The sequence below is a fragment of the Phalacrocorax aristotelis genome, chromosome 6 (assembly GCF_949628215.1).
Source record: "Phalacrocorax aristotelis chromosome 6, bGulAri2.1, whole genome shotgun sequence".
Classification (NCBI taxonomy): Eukaryota; Metazoa; Chordata; class Aves; order Suliformes; family Phalacrocoracidae; genus Phalacrocorax; species Phalacrocorax aristotelis.
In genome coordinates, this window is record NC_134281.1 from 56,903,342 (window position 1) to 56,922,921 (window position 19,580).

At 48.3% G+C, this 19,580-nt stretch overlaps 1 protein-coding gene and 1 long non-coding RNA gene across 2 annotated transcripts in view; both read left to right on the top strand.

The window, feature by feature from the left end:
• Nucleotides 1-19,580, top strand: part of LOC142058398 (volume-regulated anion channel subunit LRRC8C) — a 65,730-nt gene that overhangs the window by 33,054 nt on the left and 13,096 nt on the right. The window lies entirely within an intron of this gene.
• On the top strand, nt 9,026-14,743 carry LOC142059341 (uncharacterized). The gene is made up of 2 exons (XR_012661291.1): nt 9,026-9,469; nt 12,615-14,743. It is a non-coding gene; the product is annotated as an uncharacterized LOC142059341 (long non-coding RNA).

A 19,580-nucleotide genomic window follows, 5' to 3' on the forward strand; every position in this document is an offset into this window, starting at 1 on the left:
CCAGATGCAGATGTGGATCTTTACATGCCTACGTGGAGATGGTTTTTACTGTTTCTAGCTTGGACAAGCATGCAGTTTACCTGAAGACTTTGACAAACTGTTCCATAACTGCATAGAAGTTAAGAAAACTGAAGCTAGGGAGGAAAAGCCTAATGCTGCATCATTTCATAAGCAGCTGAAGGAAAGAAGCCTGGCCTACAGATCGGCGTCCCTGAAGATTTCCTCATAGCTGGGGTATTTAAAAGTAACCTCCCTCTTACAGATTTTCTGGTGTCAATCTTGCAGGCTTTCTCTTTGCTGGAACAATTGCAGGATCTTCTTCCCCCAGGTAGCCAGTTGCCTATTTTCATGCAACTTGAAGGACCTCAGTTTATCTGAGACTTCTATTCTTTTGCTAAATTTGTCTGAAAAGCACCAGCACATTCAGGATTTGTTAGGGGGATGATACAGATAGCATCATTACTTTAATGCTTATTCCTGACCTAATTTCCTGCGGGAATATGATGTAAATAATCTTCATCCTAAAAAATCTGCAGAAACCATATTTGGCGCTATGAATGCGGTATCGTCTGGGCTAAATCATCCACTCTGCATTTAATGAACTTTGAAAGAGGTGAAGAAAGCAACGCTTCTAGGGAGAGATCCCTAGATCAGAGTTTCAAGTGTGCATCTATAAATACCAAATCTCCTTTCAGTTTATAACTATCTGCTAGGTCTAAGAGGAACACTGAAGATAAGGGAGAGGAAGGGAAGATGGACTTATCCAAAGGCACAGAATAAGATTGCCTAGGTGATCCTGAGTGTAATTACCAAAGCTTTAACTAGTTAGGATTTTCATTGTTGCTGTTGTTTCTGTTGGAAAGTTGTTCGTAACTTCCCGTGTTTCTGGTTTTTCATAAAAACATGGTGTTCATGTCAAATTTATAGAACTTGAGCCAGCTTTTATTTGTTAGACTGGAAGAAAAAGAAGCAGAAACAGTACTTTAAAGAATCTTTTTTTCCCCTGTAGGAGTTACCTTCTCGCTGTCAAGAACTTGCCAGGAGAGGGAATGCAGACTGCCCTCTGTTCTGGCTGGGCTGCTGTGCATTGCTGTCTCTTTTTTAGCTAATGCAGCTTGACTGCTTCTGGGCTATAAGCTAGGCCCATGGGCCGTGCCAGGCAGCTCTCCCAGCTCACCCGGGCCTAGCTCAGGGTCTCCGCACAGTGGTTCTGTGCGGGGGGAGTCCTGCTGCGATGCAGAGACTGAAGGCCACACCGCTGAGATGCTGTGGAGGTAGCGCCAAAATATAGGTGCAGGGGGAAAAAGGTTCTGTTCCCGTTTTCTGAGCAGAGCTAGCGTATCACCTTTGGTAGACTGACTCCGCTGTGTGTTTTCCCAACGTAAGGCTGGAGGAGGGCCATCTCTCTGGCATGCAGTGCTGTTGTCAGGGCTGAACTGAAATTCCATGAATAGCATGAGCTGGCACAAACTGGTGGTACTGCTGAGGGAGATGGCTCTGCTGCCCTCTCCTCCCTCCCTCCTTCCCTGTGCGTGCAAATATCTCCACAGCTGTGCAGGCAATGTCTGCACGGCAGAGCTAAACAGGCCTGGGGCAGAGGCCCAAGCACTAGCTCTCTATTCGTACTGCAAATTGTGGTATAGTTCACGGCAGAGCTCAGGGCCGGTCAGCACCCTTCCCAGCAGTGCTCTGGGTGCCACGGGCCAGCGACTGCTTCCAGCTGGCAGTTTGGGTGCAGCCCTGTCGGTGGCAATGGGGGAGGTTAGCTGTGTGGACCCAGGCTGTTCTGTGCAGTAAGTAGGTATGAAAAGTAACCCGAGTATCATGTCATTGTCCTTTAAACCTTGATGAGCTGACTCTGTCTAGTTGCATATCCTTGGACTCATACAAGTGGGATTTTCATATTCCTGCCTCTTTCTTTGCTGGGCCAAAAAGTAAATGAGTAACAGAAATACGAGAGCATTTGAAAACCTGTTTCATGAAATGCTATACCTGGATGTGTGTTCCATCCAATACCTTTGTATATGTCAGAAAGACCACGTGAAGTCAGAAGTATACAAACACTGAACAGTAACCACGACGTCACCTGGGTTTGACTCCTGATGTCTTATTAGAAGTTGCAATCTTTACTCACCAATAGCTAGTGTCAGGACCTGAGCTGTGCTTGATAAAGCCGAGAAACAAACACTTCCAGGGTTGAAACCATACTAGATTTTGCACCTCTAAGAGCTACCTTATTTAAAGCTAAGGTTTCCTCCAGCATGTTGGAGCAGAAGTTCCCTGAAGGGAGGGAGCAGAAGGCTCTCCTGGGAGGATTGCTTTCCTTCTATCCAGAGGCCAGACTTTTGCACATGGTGTATGGCACCTTGCTTTGAAAGTGCTCTGCTTAACCACTGCTTCAGAGTAGGTTCTAACCAGCAGAACTGATTTCTTAATGAACCTGGATGGACAGGTTTCCTATTGCTTTTGAACCCCAAAATGCACTGTTCCCTTCCCCCTCAGAACTGCAGTGTTCACCTGTTTCTATATAATCATTGCCTTTATTATTGCTAGTTGGAAGGCTGGACATAGAGCTCTCAACACCTCTATTAGTGCGGCATTCAAGCTGCAAGTGGATATGGTTTCATAAGATAAAATCATGGAGAGATTACATTTTATGCTGAGATTATTTTGTACTGCTTTGTTTCAGGGTTTGCTCTGGACACATAGGCTTCCTGTTAGCCTAGCAAAGGTCTTCTAACATGTCTCTTTTCTTCATTCTTCTTTTCACAAACTAAAATAGCCTAGTGGTACAGAGACTGAGAGCATTACCTTTGTTCCTTCCCTCTTTACACTTGCATTTTACACAATAATCTCTGGGAAACAATCCTATTCCTGGAAATTCATCACATTCCTCACAGTTGTGTGGCCTCACTGATGGTGTTCTTCATCTGCTTCAAGAGATTCAGTGGAACTCATATTTGTGCTTGGGATTCCTGGAAGGTTTGTCATATACAGTGCTCTAAAAATGCAATACAGCAGATGAAGCCAGGCACTGAAGAATGCACGGATCATTCTCTTAAATTGATATTAGCCAGCCTGAAGGGGAAGTTTCTACTGCATAGTCTGAGTCTTAAAGGTCTCAAGTGTAAATACATAATCTTTAGCCTCTTGCTGAACAAAGAGTCATTGTACCGTATAGTCCAACCAACAGCTAGACCAAAACAGCCTGCATGGATGTTTCACCCCCTTATATTTGTGCTATAGTAAAAAATCTTCTCTCTCATTTCAGGTGCACACAGGCTTGATTTTAGTATGTAAGCATATGTGTATGTGTATGCAAATACACACAGCCTTAATTCTAAATACTGTAGTGGGACAGTTGTTCATATTTATAGGAACTTCTGGCAATGCAGTGTGGACTGCTTGGACAACTCTGCATATCACATCCACCAGAAGCACCTACAGCTGTGGGAAGGGAGAAACAAAGCCCCTCAGATCATGATCTTTCAACTGTGTGAATGGCTCACAGCCAGAGCTTGGAGGATACAAAAGCATTTTGAGAAGTAACAACAAGGAGACTTTTAAATATGGAGTCGCTGACCTAGCTGAATTGGGTGTAGCCCCGGTGGAGAGCTGACTGTTGCCAGCCTAGGAAAGGGGAGGGTAAAAATGAAAGTGTCAAGTGCATGCTGTGCATATGATGCCTGAATAGTTGGACTGACAGTTAGCGTAGGCCACAGATTGTTGTTATTTATGCCCTCTCACCACAAAAGCCTGTTTGAACCATCTTCCTGAAGACTGTTCGCTCTCCTGTGAGGTTCCCCACTTGCGAGGCTGCGCCCACCATGGCCTTTGTACCAAAGGAGTCCTGGAGCAGCGAGGTACATTGTCTCTTGGGTTGTTCCCCTACTGAAGCAATGCGAAGTAGCCAGAGTTGAAATTGTCAACTATCCCTCAGTTTTTTTGGTGGCGTTTGGGGTTTTTTTTTTCCAAAAGTTGGATTCAGATTGATTTCTAGTGAAGCATGAGGCTCAAAAACAACCGAAAAACACCAGAGGTAAAAAAAAAACCAAACACCTTTTAACTGTGTGCATTGAAACGGGGGCAAGTCTGAACTTAGCAGGCGTAATTGCAGCGGGGTCAGATGCATTCCACGCGAGCGACTGTCGGCCGATGAGTAAGCACGAAGCACGGTGCAGGATGTATGTCGACTTCCGCTGTCGGAAGTAGCGTTGGCCCGCACCTGTGTCATGTATACACAGCAAAACATGGATCCATTCGTCCTCTGCGTGGGCCTAGTCTAATGACGCAGGAAAATGTTGGGACTTGTCTTCTGCCATCACACGAGTGATTTAAGGAATCGCGCTGGTACCAAACCAGAATGATGAGGTGGAGGTTTTCCTTCTCTCATACCTCCACTGATGGCAGCAGCACAGCCGACGAACTGCGCTTCCACGCTGAGCATGAACGCTTACACCAGAACACATCTGCGCTGCCTAATAGCTCAGTGACGCTTAGCACTATAAATCCAAAAACATGATTACTTTTATCAGACCAGACTCTTCTGCGTTAGGAATCCCATTACTCTTAAAGCTACTGAGCTCACACAGAAGCCACCAAAAAACACTTCCCATTTTGCTCCTTATCAGCTATGTCTGTATCAGATAATCCCCTCTGCAGGTAAATTATTGACTAGCTCATCCCCAGTCCCCTGAGCCTTCCTCTCTCCTGCCAGGCACTGTATTTCAGAGCATTGTTTAGACATGTGGGGTTTTTTCAGTGTTGATCTGTTCCAGCAATTAACACAAAACATTGTTTATTTTAAGTTTAGGCAGCCAAGACTACTGCTATATTTTAGTGCTTTCTAATTTTGAGAAGCTATTCTCATCCTGACCCTTTCCCAGCTAACAGCCATACCATATGTCTGATTACTCAGGTTCCCATGCAAACTAGGAAATTAAAAATTCCAGATGATTAACAGACATTTATTTTTGTTTGAGATGACTGTTCTAAAACACCATTAGAAAAAAAAAAACTTAGGGAGCTGTTTCTCAAACATTTACTTTATCATTTTCATTCAGGATATTTTCATTCAGAATGCGCTGTTTGTGTTTTTAAATTATGATTTATTGACACAGGTTTGCTGGCAGTAAAAGATCTGCAAATAGCTGTTTAAAGACAGTGGATAAAAAGGTGAGTAATTCAATGGTGGAGCTGAGGGGCGGGGGGGTGAAGCTAGGAAAAACGTTCCAAGCTGAGGTCTAATGACAGCAAAAGACATGAATCCTCCTTGAAGCATCCAAGCCCAAACCACGATGCAAAGTGGACCACCAACGACAGTCTGTTCTCTCTTAGCAGGATGTCAGCCAGGGGGAGCGGGTCATGTAACCAGTGACTCAGTCCAGCACAGCATCGGAGCCAGGATACCAGTCAGGACAGGTCACTGCTCAGGCAAGTAGACTTCCCTAAAGGTAGAGCTGCTTTCTATTAATTTATAGATTCTGTGCATAAATTTGGTTACAAGCAGAGTGGCTCTGTGAGTATCACAGTCTGGCTTGTGCAAGGGGCCGAAGGCTGCTGAGAAAACCAAGTATGAGAGAAAAACCAAACACTTGAATGAAGCCATCTCTCTGTGAGTGCTTGAGTGAGGGTAAGAGATGATGGCACCTGTGTAGAAAAAAGCCCGTATGCACGTCAGACCAGCTACGGCATTTCAGTAGAGAACATTGGAGGGGGCAGAGAGTGGGGGGAAGGCTGGGAGGCAGGACCTGGGGCAGCTTCAGCTACCACTTGAGGACAACAAGCCTGGCGATTGACTCTCATCCCAATATCTTCCCCCAGAAGCGTTTGTCCTTGCTACCGCTTGTTTATTCAATCACACCCATAAGGGCACGTTGGTATTAATAAAAGCCTCCATTATTTTGAAAGTAGCATTTAAAAATTGTAAAGTGCTTGTTCTGAGCTCTGGCTGCTGGGCTTCATCCCTCCTGCCTCACATGCGGCGTCACATCACATCTAAAATGAGGTAAGATGCTGTACCCCATGAAGCACACGGCTCAGCTGTGATAGCCCTACCAAGCACAGCTGCAGGGCTCCCCAGTTTGGAAGACATCTTCAGACGGATCACTGAAGAAAACCTAGTGATGGTCAGGAGTGTAACAGAGGTAAAGCATCGTTCAAATCCAGGAGCTCTGGTTCAGCCAAAGGTCGGAAAATGGGAGTTAGTCCTATTTCTTCTGGCACGTCTTTAGCTCTCTGTTTTCTCAACAATACGCGGTACGTGGGGACAGCTGTCAATAGCTTCTCTACAGAGAACTAGTTGGGCCAAATTCTTCCCTGATGTAATTGCACTGCTTTCATTGTAATCACACCAGTGGCTCCTCTTAGGAACGATAAAAGAGCTCAGGATGTAAACATCCTTTCAGTGTTTTCCTTCTGATTAAAGCAGATTTTGGTACACAGAAAGTGCTGCAGGCTTAAGAAATGATACCATATTCTTCACCTTGCGCTGAAGCTTTGCTTCTCCTGCCCAGGGTCAGCCCATAGTGGCCACGCAAGTTATTTTAAAAGTCTGTATTTCCAGTGCGCTGTGATTGTTTAAACATCTGGTGCACTTACAATTCGTATTTCAAAAACACTAATCTGGGGCGGAGAGGGGTTAAAATGTGAAACTAGAGAAACGCAAACTAGGGGAAAAGATAAATGTTGACAGAAACTTCAAGCAGCTAAGAAGCGCTAGAGCTGTCAAACCATGGATTTTGGATTCGAGCTGAATCAAATCACAGAAGCAGTAGTTCAGTCCTTCGTCTGAAAGCAATTTAGCTTTTCTGTGTTAGCAGATTATGCTGTTTTCAACAGTTGCTGGAGGGATGACTGATGAAAATAATTTTCATTGTGGGTGTGTTTCCAAGTACAGACAAAGCTCTTGCACTCAAACTCCCGTTTTCTTGCCCCGATCTCTCCTGAAGCTGAGAGGGGATGCGGTCTGTCACGCTCTGCAAGCACCGTCCCCTCAGCCCCGGCTTCAGGGCTGCTCTTAGGACCCCAGACTCCGGGGTACGGGATGGCTTTGAGTTTTTTCAGGCTGCATCCTCAAATTATCAAGGGATTAGAGAGAGAAAATAACCCAAAACAAACCCAAAACCCTGAGCAGGACTCAGTAGAAGGTGGGGGCTGTATCCTGGCAGATGCTGAGTTGGCACTGATCGAGGGCTTCAGGACTGGGCATCCTGAACCCGGACCGCACTCGGGAATCGGCCCATGGGTACAGGAACAGGGGATAACCGTCAGGTAGGCGCTGACGGTGCGATCTGTCCCTGTGTCCAGCTGGGATTGGAGGCTGGTCTGCGAGAGTTTTAACTTGGGTGCAAACCAGCGCTGTTCTTGGTTCCGTGGTAGTGTAAGTACTGCAAGGTAGCACTCTGTAGCAGCAATAACACTTCTGGAGTTTGTAAATTATGAAGGACAGAATTGGGCGATCGACAGTAAAGGCAAATGCACTAAGTTTGTGGTAATGGCATTTCCTAGATGGTCCTAATGAAAATAACACAGGAATTCACAAATAAATTACAGTTTTCTGCATGCAGCAAAATCTCTCCAGTGGAGCAATGGTATCCGGAGCCCCAGCTGTGTGTTTAACACCAAACATTAATTTTGGGGTCTTCTTCCACCAAAAGCTCATGTACCAGAACTACAGTGAGCCTCCATCCCCAAACCCATCACCTATAACCATCGACCATGTTTTCTGTTGCAGTATCAGTGACCTTGCCTGTAATTATTCTTCACCGGGGAAGCTTAGCTCAGTCCTCCAAGTACTGCAGCAACTCTGAACAAAAATAACCCAAAAGTCCACAACAGGAAATGTTAACAATGGCAGGGCTACTGGCCACCATGTCACCGTAAAATAAATGAGCAGCTGAGAGGGAGTTCAGGGAAAAGCAGCACCATGAGTAGGTAATGGGAGGGACTGACTTATGAGAAAAGATTAAATGAGCTAAGCGATGACGAAAGGGTGACTAGAACAACTGCCTGCAAATGTTTGAAAGAAGAAACCATCCAGGACAGGGAGGGATTCTCTAAGCTGCTGCCAGGAGTTAAGAGTAATGGAAAGAAACTAATAAAAAGAAAACGAATGCAGCAGTCACCATAACCGTTTCCTGAGCTCAAAAAAAGAAACCCAGTGTTTTCATCCATACAGGGACCTTGCTCGTTTGTCCTGCTCTGCTCCTCAGCCGTACCCCCCAAAGCATGGGGCTCAGGCTTAAAATGGTGTAAGGATGCAATGCTGCTGAAGCCTTTCAGGCTGGCGGCCCTGAAGGCCTGTGAGGGAGCCATGCCAACAACCTCTTCCAGCTCCTGCCAGATTCAGACCCTCATGTCTTGAGGTGCTGCAGAAACCCTCACGGCTCCAGCTGAGGAAAGCAGCTCTGCACGGCGAAGCACTTAAGCAAACACTTCAGTCATACGATGAGCAGAAGAACTCCCGCAGCTATAAATTACACCGCCGTTCCCAAACGAGGGACCCGAGCCTGCCCTCAGCAGTCCCTGCAGCAGACGGGTCGGAAAGCACCCGAAGTCAGGATTACCCACGACCATCCACAGCAGACCCTCGGTCCGCATCCCAGCCCAGCTAATGTTTTTGTGGCAAAACAGCTGCAATGCCTCACGTTGTATTTGTTTCCATCAACTCCCCCCCACACAGTGGGCTTAGATATTTGTATTTCTTTGTTTACATATTTGAAGTGTCCCCAAGGGGATACACACGCCACCCCTAAGGTTAGAGGCGAGGCATCAGAGGGCAAGCACCTCCCTCTGATGCAGAATTTGTCCCGTCTCTTCACGCTGCCAGAGATGTAAATCTTTCTTGGAAACATTGGACAAAAGTCCCGTCAAATATGTGGTTTGCTTCAGCAGCAGTTCTCCCGTCTGCGCTTTTTCAATTGCTGGGCCAGAAGTTTGTGTTTCCAATTGTCGCTCTTTGAGACGCTTTTCTATTGTCAATGCAACCCCGGGCGCTTTACAGCCCGCTCCCTTTGGAGTCTCTCCACCGCCCTGTGCGCCGAGGTCGAGGTCTTTCCCTCACAATTCCTGCTGTCATCCCCCAGACAGGCACCGGGGCCGCCCGCCGGGGCGGGGACGGCCACTCGCGGCTCCCCCCAACCCGCGGCCGCCGCCCGCGCCACCGGCTGCGCCTTGTGGAGGGGAATAAACAAGCCGCCCCCCTCCCTTCCCAAGCCCGGCCTTTGTTACGCCGGCTCCCTCCAGGCGCGGCCGCCGGAGGCCGCGGCCGCCGGTTACCGTTAGCGGCCGCCGCTCCCGCCCGGCCTCCGGGCCTCACACCGGGGACGTGGCCCCGCGGAGGGCGGAGCGGCGGCGGGCGGAGCGCGGCCTCCCCGCCCTGCCCGGCCCGGCCCTGCCCCGCTCCGCACCGCGGCATGATCGCGCTCCCGGCCGCCCGCCCGTGACCCCCCGCCCGGACGCCCACCAGGTAGGCGCTGCCTTCCCCCCGCCGCGGGGAGGGGGAAGATCCCCGCCCCGGTCAGTGCCAGGGGAGCCGAACTTTATCCGGGATGGCCGCCGTCTCCTTCCCCCGCCGAGGGGCTCCGGGAGGCGGCAGCGCCCCCCCCCCCCTCCGCGTCCCGGTGCCATCCCCTTCCCCTGCCGGGCCGCGGCGCTGGGGCGGCCCCGGGGGTGCCCCGCGGGGCGGCGGCCCGGAGCCGAGCGGGGCTTCCCCGCGCCGGGGTTGGGATGTGTGTGTGTCTGTGAGGCTGGAGGGAAGCCCTTGAGGGTATTTTCCCCGAGGGGGAAAAAAAAAAAAAGCAAAACCCCAAAGGAAATCCCCAACGCAGCCCGCGCCACCGGGGGGCGGCGAGAGGACGGGAGGGGGCGGCTCGGGTCTGGGGCAGAGGGGTCGGGGGGCGCCGGGCCGCCGCGGGGGCTGCGCGGCCTCTCCGCGGGCCGCCGGGGGGTCCGCGCCGCCGGGGGAAGGGAGGGAGCCCCGCCGGCCCCGCCGGGCAGGGCCCTTCTTTTCCAAGATATAGTTTATTGAAAAAAAAAAAGAAAAGCCAAACCCAAACAATCCTGATTTCCAATCGGTTTAGAAGCAGCTCTGCCTTGTCGCAGTGTGATGGGCGGTTTTGTTCATTATTCACGAAATGCAGTTTGTCCAGTTCACTGGGAAGAGTCGACCAAGCAAAATGAGAGGCTTGTGAAAGGCTGCCAAATGTGTCCTCCTAGAATTTCATCGGGATGAAAATGTCTAAAAGCGTGGAATTTTATTGTGCAGATAAGCGTGTGAGCTATGGCTTGCCTTTTTAGTTTTGGTTTTGTTTTGTTTTTTTTTTTACTTTTGGAAAAAGTATTTTGTGTGGGGAAAGGCTCAGTATCGTGAGCGGCAGTGTTTGAAGGCACACAGTACGTGTTCACTCCCACAGAGCACCATAGGCTTGAATGATGCTGTAAAAAACTGGACAGGCAGAGAGATGCTTTACAAGATAGCGGAGAAAAAGACGGCAACGTTAGAAATAAATAACAAAAAAAAATATCTCCCTTTGCAATTCAACCAAGTACACGTTTCCCCTCCACCCCAGGTTATTAGACCTGCTTGCACTTTTCTTTTTGGCATGATGAAAGCAGTCCGGAAGGCAGCGCTCGCTCTTCTCCTGGAAATGCCTGTTGGTCCCTGTGGTGCAGATCAGCATCGCGAGCCAGGCTGAGCGCAGTTCTGAGTTGATCCCTAATTTTAACCTGGCCTTGGATTCCTGCTGTCTTGCAAGTGTCCGTGCCCAGGGGCTGCCAGCGAGGTGCAGCAGCCTAGTGCTGAGCACCTGTGGTTTCTGAATCATTTCCTTTTCCAGTTGCATTCAGAGTTTGCTAAATGTGCGGCACATTTTGCTTTAGCAGTTTGCTAAATGTGAAAACAGCATCAGCTGTTTTCTTACAGTCTGAATACTAACGGGCCCCGCTGGGGGTTTTACCATAATATAACTTTCTGTGGGGTTTTTGTTATTATTTTTTCTTGTAAGCAGTTTTAGAAAGAAACTTTCTGACAGAAAACCTAAAAATCTAGTTCCTTTTTATGGTCGGTATTAGAAAAGGCGAGTGCTGGTTGTCAGTGAAGAACAAAATCGGAGACTGCTGAATTCTTCACACAAGTGAAGCCTGGGTGCTTGGCGCTATCTTGCGATCAGTTCCTGTACCAATTTGAGCTGATTTCCTGAAGCAGCTGCATCCCACCTCGGTATCTGGGTTTTGAGGCCCACAACAAGGGGCTCTGACTGGTAGGAGGGGGGGATGTCCAGGCTGGGCAGCAGAGAGGGTTAAACAATATCCAGGTGGCCTTAGCGCCAGAGAAACGACACGGGTAAGACCCAGAAGAATGAGCTATGTCAGAGAGTGCTGGGAGGAGCAGTTCCCCCAATTGTCCGGTGACCTCAGTCGCAACTGGTTGAAGTGGCCCCTATTCACCACCAGAAAGGCGCTTCCCAGCCCGAGCCTTTTTGAATGCTGCGGGAAGTAAAAAAAAAAAAAAAAAGGTCAATTACCGTCCAAACAATTCACAATAACAGGAGCTAGAGTTTATTTTTACAGGATTTTTTTTTCCCTCTTTGAGAAAATTTAGTAAAAAGATATTGTCCTCATTGTCACAGAGTTGTGAACAGCAGGGGAGGGGCTATATATTTAAGAAAATCCTGAAAATTAAACAGTTTACCTCAGGGAAAAAAAATAGAACCCCAAAATACTTCCCTTAGTACCTTACTTTGTAAAGCAAAGACGCCATTCTCCTTCCAGAATGAGTTGTCAGAAGAATGTTAACAAGTGTTGGATTTCACGTGCTCAACACAATGGAAACTTTACTCTCTTCTCCATCCTGTAGCTGTTTGCCCAGGGATTTTGTGGAACAAAACTGTGGTGCAAATTCAAGCTATAGTGCAATGACCTTTGCTGGGGTTTGTGTTTCCGAGATCTTCCCACAAGGAAGACACTAGGTTTGATTCTTCTCGGGCATGTGCGAGTCTGCCGATTGCTCCGTTGTCTTCATTTGCTGCTGCCTTCCCATCCCGAGGCAGGGGAAGTGTCTTAGAGTTGTCTTTGAACCTGGCAGACCCTGGATCCACTTTCCTGCACTATATTCATTTTACATTTTAGTGCCTGACACAAGCAGCTAATCAGACACAGCATAACCTTTAAAACTGTATCATCCAGAGAGTCGTAGGCTTGGACCAGGATGATTTTTTTTCAGCTTTTTTCCCCAGCGTGGAGGTTGTGTCCACTCTGTTTCCATCTCCCACAAAGGACTGCTTTGCAATCTAGTGTTTGATCGGGTCAGATTTTTCAAAGGTAGGATGGTGCCATGGATGCACTTTGCACGTTTTCCATTTGTTTGGGAGAATGCTGCATTAAGATACAGTGCATGTTTTTTATTGGTTTTAAAGTAAAACAAAGGTCTCCCCTGAAGCACAGAATGGCACCGTTTTCCATGGAGAGTTGCTAACGCTGCTGTCATGACGAGCATACAAAGTTCTGCTGAATTTGAACCAGCATATGTGAAAACACTTGGTCCTGTAGAGTAGCGTTAAAAATAAACTTCTCTCTCTATCAAAGTAAACTTTAACTTTTCTATTGACTTTCAGGTGAGCAGCATCCAGCCTTTTATACCAGCTTCAAATCCTGGGCTAGGCTATGATCCGCTGAAAATGGAGGCGCCAGCTCACGTCTCCCTTCAGTGGCAATAGCACATAGTGATGTGGTATTGATGGGAAGCCAAAACGCAGCGAGCCAGCAGTAAGACTGCTGAAGTGCTGAGAACATTCCCAATTTTATTTACTCATCACTGAAAGCAAGGTGGGAGCTTGGATGAATTGCTTGCTCTGGGGCACATGGTGAAGCAGAGCACAGGTCAAGCCGTCCCCGAGCATGCAGCAGCGTGCGATCCTGATCTACGTGTGAGTTACAGGAGAATGCGACAGCGCAGAAGTGCAGGGTGCTGTCAGACAGCAGGTTTGGTGTTCTGAGCGAGCACCGTTAGAGATCTCACTTTCCAGTAGCTGTGAATGCTTGATGAGCTGTCTCAGGGATAGAGAGTTTTCATGCAAGCTTATAGAGCAAGATGGGTGTTCACAGACAACGTTGTTGGAAAAGCCCTTTGTTAAGTGTAATGTGATTAAAATGATTATTTGCTCTTTGCCATCATTTACCCATGACTACGTAATTTCAAAGACCTGCACACCTGCTACAGTCTGGTCAGAACTACCCCCCCAGCAACTGCTTTGATCTCGCAAAGTTTAGGCTTGATGGAAACAGCCTTTCTTTCTGTTTTGTGGTGCAGCAACAGGCATTTTGGTGGAAGAGGTTTAGAGCTAATCCCTCTTCGGTGGGCCATGGCTGAAACACTGCACTGAAAAAATCCAATAGAGAATTTAGGCAGATAGCTCTGGTTTTCCACATCTCTGAAGTTTATGATATTTAAGTCATCTTGCGTGCATAACGATTCGGATTCTGTAGCTGTTTGTGTCTATCTTCGAGTACGTGTGCATCACGTCTGTTTTACGTGCTTGAATTTATCTGGGTTCGTCTTTCGTATTCTTTCAGGAGTATGGATGAGAGTATGACCCTTGTTTGTATTGTTGGGGATTTTTGTCACGAAGGATGGTTCGGGGGGGAAGAAAATTCATCAGCTGTGTTTCAGGCGGAGAATATCGGCGCCTTTGTCCAGGCGTTTTGGGATCCATGTTTATGAGAGTATCGCAAAGTTTAGAAAGCTCTCTTGTATAGCATGTGAGCAGGAGCAGAAAAGATCCTTTATACGGAAAGGTCTCACAAATAGTGAAAACAGGCATTTCTGTCATGTTTTTGGCTCAATCACTGCATAAAAAGTTTTTAACTAACTTTTCAGATGGTTGAGCTGCTTAAGACTCAGAATGGACCCTTTGTGCTCCCTGTCCCAATTAGGAATTAATTTTTAATTATAGCAACTGAACGTTTTTCATTATGAGCACTTGTAGTAGCCCCAGGCCCCTGGCTATTCCTTTGACAATGAATGGCACTGGTTTGTGTAATATTGTCTGTCCGATGACATTCCGTGGCATTGTTTCTGTCTTCATTATCCGAGTATGTTAAGTAAGTGTTTGTGGAAAACCTGGTGTAACTTGGATTAAAACTTGATGTGAGTTTACTTTTCTCAGTTGTTTAGACGTATTTCCAGAGTACTAAAATACCACTTACCGGATAGTTTCTTGCTCAGTGCTTTGGTTTGCTGTTAAAGGTTTTCACTGGCATTAAGAACATTTTGCAGCTCTGGAAAGAGGGCCAGCGGCTTGAGTGATAGCCCTGATAAACTAAGAATGTTACTCCCAGAGCTGAAAAATGGCAAGTATTGCCTTTGAAGTACTCTTTGACATGGAAATGCGTAGACTGTACTTTTCTTCAGATTTGGACAAATAGCTCAGCAAAGCCAAATCTCTGCACAGGCCGATGTGCTGGGTGCAGAAGGGACTGCTATTGATTTCACTCAGGCTTTATCTGGCAGAATCTGGCCCTGAATGTTTTTTTGTCTTCAGTCCAACCAAGTCGAAGCCAAAGAGCTGCTGACAATAGGAAGTCTTTTTGGTGTGTAATACATGAAAAAGTACTATGACTCAATTGAAACCAACAACAAGGTTATTGTCTGGGATCCGTTGCCAAAGCGGCGCTTACTGTATGTGTAGGTGGAAATTGCAGCGTGTATTTTGAAATGCAGTTTATTAAAGTTACTTCCTCTTTACGTCCTCTGTGTCTCCTCTTTACGTCCCTTATGTCTCCTCCGAGTCCTGGATTCAGGCCTTTGAGCCTCCAGTGCCGCGGCGGATGGTAGCAACAGCAGAGCAGGGGGATTCACGGCCGCCTCTGAATCCACCGCCTCTTGGGTGTTAGGCAGAGGGGCAGCCGAAAGCTAAATGTGCGCTGGATGCCTGCAGCGTGGGCCTCAGTAGCTGAGAGGGGAAAGAATGGAAAGGGACTAGGTGTTCAGCAGGTTTCTGGAAGTTATACCCTTTTCAGTTTTCTCAAGCAACTAGATCCCCGGTGATTCGCTCGAGTCTTGCCCACGGTTGCGGACCTGCAGAGCCGGGGCACTGGGGAAGCTCGGTTGTGGTTGTTGTTGTGATGGAGGACGGTCTTCCAGTAGCTGGGTCGTGACTGTGCTGGAGTTCAGGTGACACAGCCTAACCTCCAAGCAGCGCGCCTGGGAATGAGCGCCTGTTTCTACCCCGAACGGCTGTCACGAAGGGGACAGCCGGGTCGTGGCCGGCCCGCTTTCACCCGCATCTGCGCAGGTGTAGCCCCGCTGCACGGTTTGCACATGTTTTGTAGGACCACCAAACTGTGGGTGCTGGAATAATGCCTTCTGTGGGCTGACTGTATTTAGTCTGCTCCCCAGACTGCAAACTAATACTGACTGTGACACATAATTTTAGTAATGTGTGGTATGAAATCCAATTAACCCCAGTGGCTTTGCAGGGAAGTTTTGACATGCGATCAATTTAGACACAACCGTTGCAGAGAACTGCAAAAAGCAGTAGGTCATGATTTTGTAGTACTATTCATTCATGTTTCCCACCAAAGGTAGTAAAGAAAGTAGATACTTTTTTGTTTTCAAGCTGGAGAAGTGACGGCATGGCGGGTCGATGTGGCGTGCCGAAAGCTGGCGCACAGGGAGCCCACGGCTGGGCCCCCGTGGGGACTCCTGACTCACGCTCTGTTGTTCCTCCGTGCCACGTTTCCTCGCCAGCCGCAGCCCAAGGAAGATGGATTTGTTTGAAAATACAGTAAACACATGGACTTTTAAAAATAACTGTTTGGATGCAAATGGTTTGTTTTTAAAAATGGCTTTCCAGTTCCTTAACGCGGGATTTATGTTTAAGTAACAGCATCATTTGTTTGTATTTCTTACTTCAGGATGATGGTATTTCTTCCTATGACATTCTCCCTTACAGTCAACAGAACAAAAAGTAACCCATCATGTTTGAAAAAGTGGCAACATGTGATGCTTTTTTGCTATACTTCCAAAGAACCAGCATTCAGAGTAGTTTTTCCAACCAAAAAATTTTGACGCAGTTTGGGTTTTTGTTTAGTGGGGTTTTTTGTGTGTTTTTTTTAAATTAAATTTTATATTACAGGAAATGCCAATGGCTGTAAAGCCTGGCAGGGAGACTGGTCTCCTGAAATGCCTCAAATACAGGGAGAAGTTAGTAGCAGAGGTATTATAAGTTACACAAGAACTGACCAAGCACCTAAACTTACCAAAATGCTGGACATTTTGGTCAGTGCAAACATAGAGCAAGATAATTGCCAAAGCCGAATGGTAGGGCAGTTCAGACGTTATGTCACTGCGTGGACAGTGTGTGTGAGAATACACAGATAAGGAAGGAACATCAACCTCTTGGGAATTAGGAGTTGCTAATTCCAGCCCTTTATCATCTAATTTCCCCCTTAGTCTAATCTCAGCTTTCCAGACTTGGTCCCTGCGTCCACTTTTAGTCCTCTCCTGGTTAGGTGATGAAGTGAAGCAGGTTCGTTGTCTGTCATCTGTGGTGCCAGCACGGGCAGTGCCAGGAGCTGTGGGGGGCTCCCGGGCACCCACTGAAGATGAAGTGTTCAGCTACTGAGATCAAAGGACACATGTAAAACCACAGTTGCCGAAGGTTTATAAATTAGCCAGCTGTGGGCAGCTGTTCACACTGCAGTAAAAACTGCGTCCCCAATACACAGGCCGAATTTTGGGGCATGGAGGGTCTGGAAAGTTTAAAAAGACCGCAAGTTTTGTAGTGTGCACAGTCCACTGTTGTTCCCCTAAGCCTGATTCTAGAAATGATTTGAACAATTGCTGGCTAGGTCTTAATTTAAAGTTTGCCTTAAATTAGACAGGTTTTTCCTTACCGTCATTTTTGGGAGCCAATCCCACCCAAAAATACAAATTTGGTAAACTTATAATCAACAGAAGATATGACTGATGATGGTAGTACCAAGCCATTTTCATGCCAGGCTGTGCCTGTCAGCCCCAGCTAGAGGAGACTGTGGCCCTAAGCCCTGGGGCTCTGCATAGACAAGCGATTTTGTTTAAATTAGGTATTTAAGAATACATCACCATGAACCTGGCTGCAAAACTCCCTTATCCCTGCTTATTTAACTGTCTCGGTGTGCAGTTCCCAATCAGGCAAAATAAGAATGCAAAATTCTGCTTTTCAGCGCAGCCTCAAGCCCTGTGCTGAGGAGCTCTTTAGCTTAACTTCAGCTCCTGGCCCCAGGTGGCCGAGGCCAGGCAGCACAAAACCACCAGAAAAGGGACTTTATGGTATTTAGAGTAACAGATGCTTACAACCAAGGGCAGTGGGCTGTGGTGTTTAGGGTGTGCAGTGCTGTGTCCTGTGAAAAGCGAAACGCACTGGGGTGCATCCCCGGCACACACGACCCACAGCACTCGGGCTCTGCCGAGTCCCCGCTACCAGGTCATGAGCTCTTTGTGTGTTAAATACGTGCTGTGCTCTCTTCCTTTAATGAAGATGAATATGCAATAAATCATGTATGGGAACCAGCCCAGAGACCTACTTGCAGCGCTATTCCCAAAAGGCATTTCATAGTTTATCCTAACACATGCAGTATGTTTAAAACAGCCAGGAGGGCGGGTTTTGCCTAGCCCAGCACTTTCTCCTTTCAGTAGATCTTTGATGTGAGAGATTAAGCAGTCCCAGTCTGAATTGCCTCTTGAGGACATCTCAGCCTTGACCCTTCCCAGGCTGCGGCTGTGGCCCTGCGTCCACCAGCCCAAGGCCTCTCACACCAAGGGGAAAGCTCCTTCCCTGTGGGGGGGTTCAGGGCCATGTCCATAGCATCTGGGACTCGTTTGGACTCTGTGCCACACTCAGGAGGTGGTGGTGCTGATCCTATGTCTGTGGAGGGTTGGTGCGATGTCAGGGAAATGTAGTTAAATGTCAGCTGGCTAATCATTTAAACATCTTTTCTAGTCAGCTTAAGAAATGTCACCAACTTTTTATGCTTCCCAGTTGTAAATGTCACTATTTCTGCAGTGTAGTCTCTCTTCTGCTCTGTTCCTCCTCCTTTTTCCCTCTGGTGTGTTATTCATGCCCTGCCCCTACTGAACCAGTAAATTCTGGATATTAATTGCCTGTCCAGCACCCAAGGACCCCCATTCTGGTGTGCGGCTCTGGTCATTCGCCTAAAACAAGCAATGGATGACAGTGATTGCTTCAACGCATGGCAACATGATTGAGTAACCGTTACCAGAAGAACAAAATAGCAGAGGGCTTGACTTCTGGTGAGTAACACCTGTGCTCGGCAAATGCAGCTCTAGCAGGTCCTGGTCTCCGGCCTGCAGTGCACGAAGCAGCAGTGATGCCGCTTCTCTGTCACATGAAGGTCAGCAAAGGCGCAGGGACGGGCCTTCGGGCTTTGCAGGGCAAGGAGGCCATAGCTGGGGCACAAGCTGGCTCGTGTCAACGGGTAGTATCGAGCGTTGCCCGTGGAAGGGCGCAGACCAGTCGGCAGCTTTCCCGGCAGCACGGCGCAGGCGGCCTGGAAGCCACCTTGCCATGGTGGAGGGTGGGCATGGTGGGAGCTGCTCGGGGTCTGCCTCGGTGAGGAACGCATGCTAGCAGACCTGCCACAGGTGGGATAGAGGCAGGGCCCCCCAGTTATTTCTTTCCATTTTCGCTCAGCGTGCTTTTTTGCATCGCACTGTCTCTACAAACCGTGCCGTGAAAGCTGAAGTGGGGCAGAGTGGGAGCGGCGAGGGGTTTTCACTGGTCACAGGGCGCTCTCAGCAGCGTGCCCTCCAGCTCTGCTGAGGACTGGTGTCATTCCACGCAGCTACGCTCCATAAAATGAATGAAGTTACTCTGTGAGAATCTGCTTAAAAATAGCAACTGTCACCTAGCAATAGCTGGAGTGTGAAGCTGCTAGAAGCCAAAAGCAGTTTTGTTCAGGGTTGTAGCAGACTATGAAAATGTTTTTTCTTTGTAAAACATCTCTCAAGATGCAAGATGAATGCAGCTTGATGAGAGGGTGCGTCACGCACATCTCGGGTCGAGTATATAAACCTTTTTATCCCCAAGCATTTGCCCATCTGGCACGGTGGGCTCTGTCTCTGACAGGGGTCCCTCATGTGCTGCTGCAAGGCAGGTCACAGAAGTTCAGTGGACACGAAGCCACCAGGAGCAGCTCGCAACACCTGCTTGCAAAGCATGAAGCCGAGGCCGGGGCTTCTCCCAGGGCTTTGCCGGCCGCGCTGCAACAGCTCGCACCGCCGAAAAGCCCCAGCAGTGAGCAGTGCCCTGTGCCGTGGCTGGGGAGAGCTGGTCCGTTGGGTGGCCGTCGCTGGTGGAGGGAGCGTAGCTACAGCTGGAAACTCTGCTCGTCAGCATCTCTGTGCCCGTTCGCACGGAGGCCCCGCTGACACAGCGCTGGTGGCAGAGGTTCAGCCGCTGCCCGGCAGCCCCGGCTGTGCCGCTCGGCCGCGGTGGTACCAGTGCTGCAACGGCGGTCCCTGCCCAGAAACCCCCCCGGGCTGCCCGCCCGCATGTCCTCTGAGCCGCCACTGGCCAGGA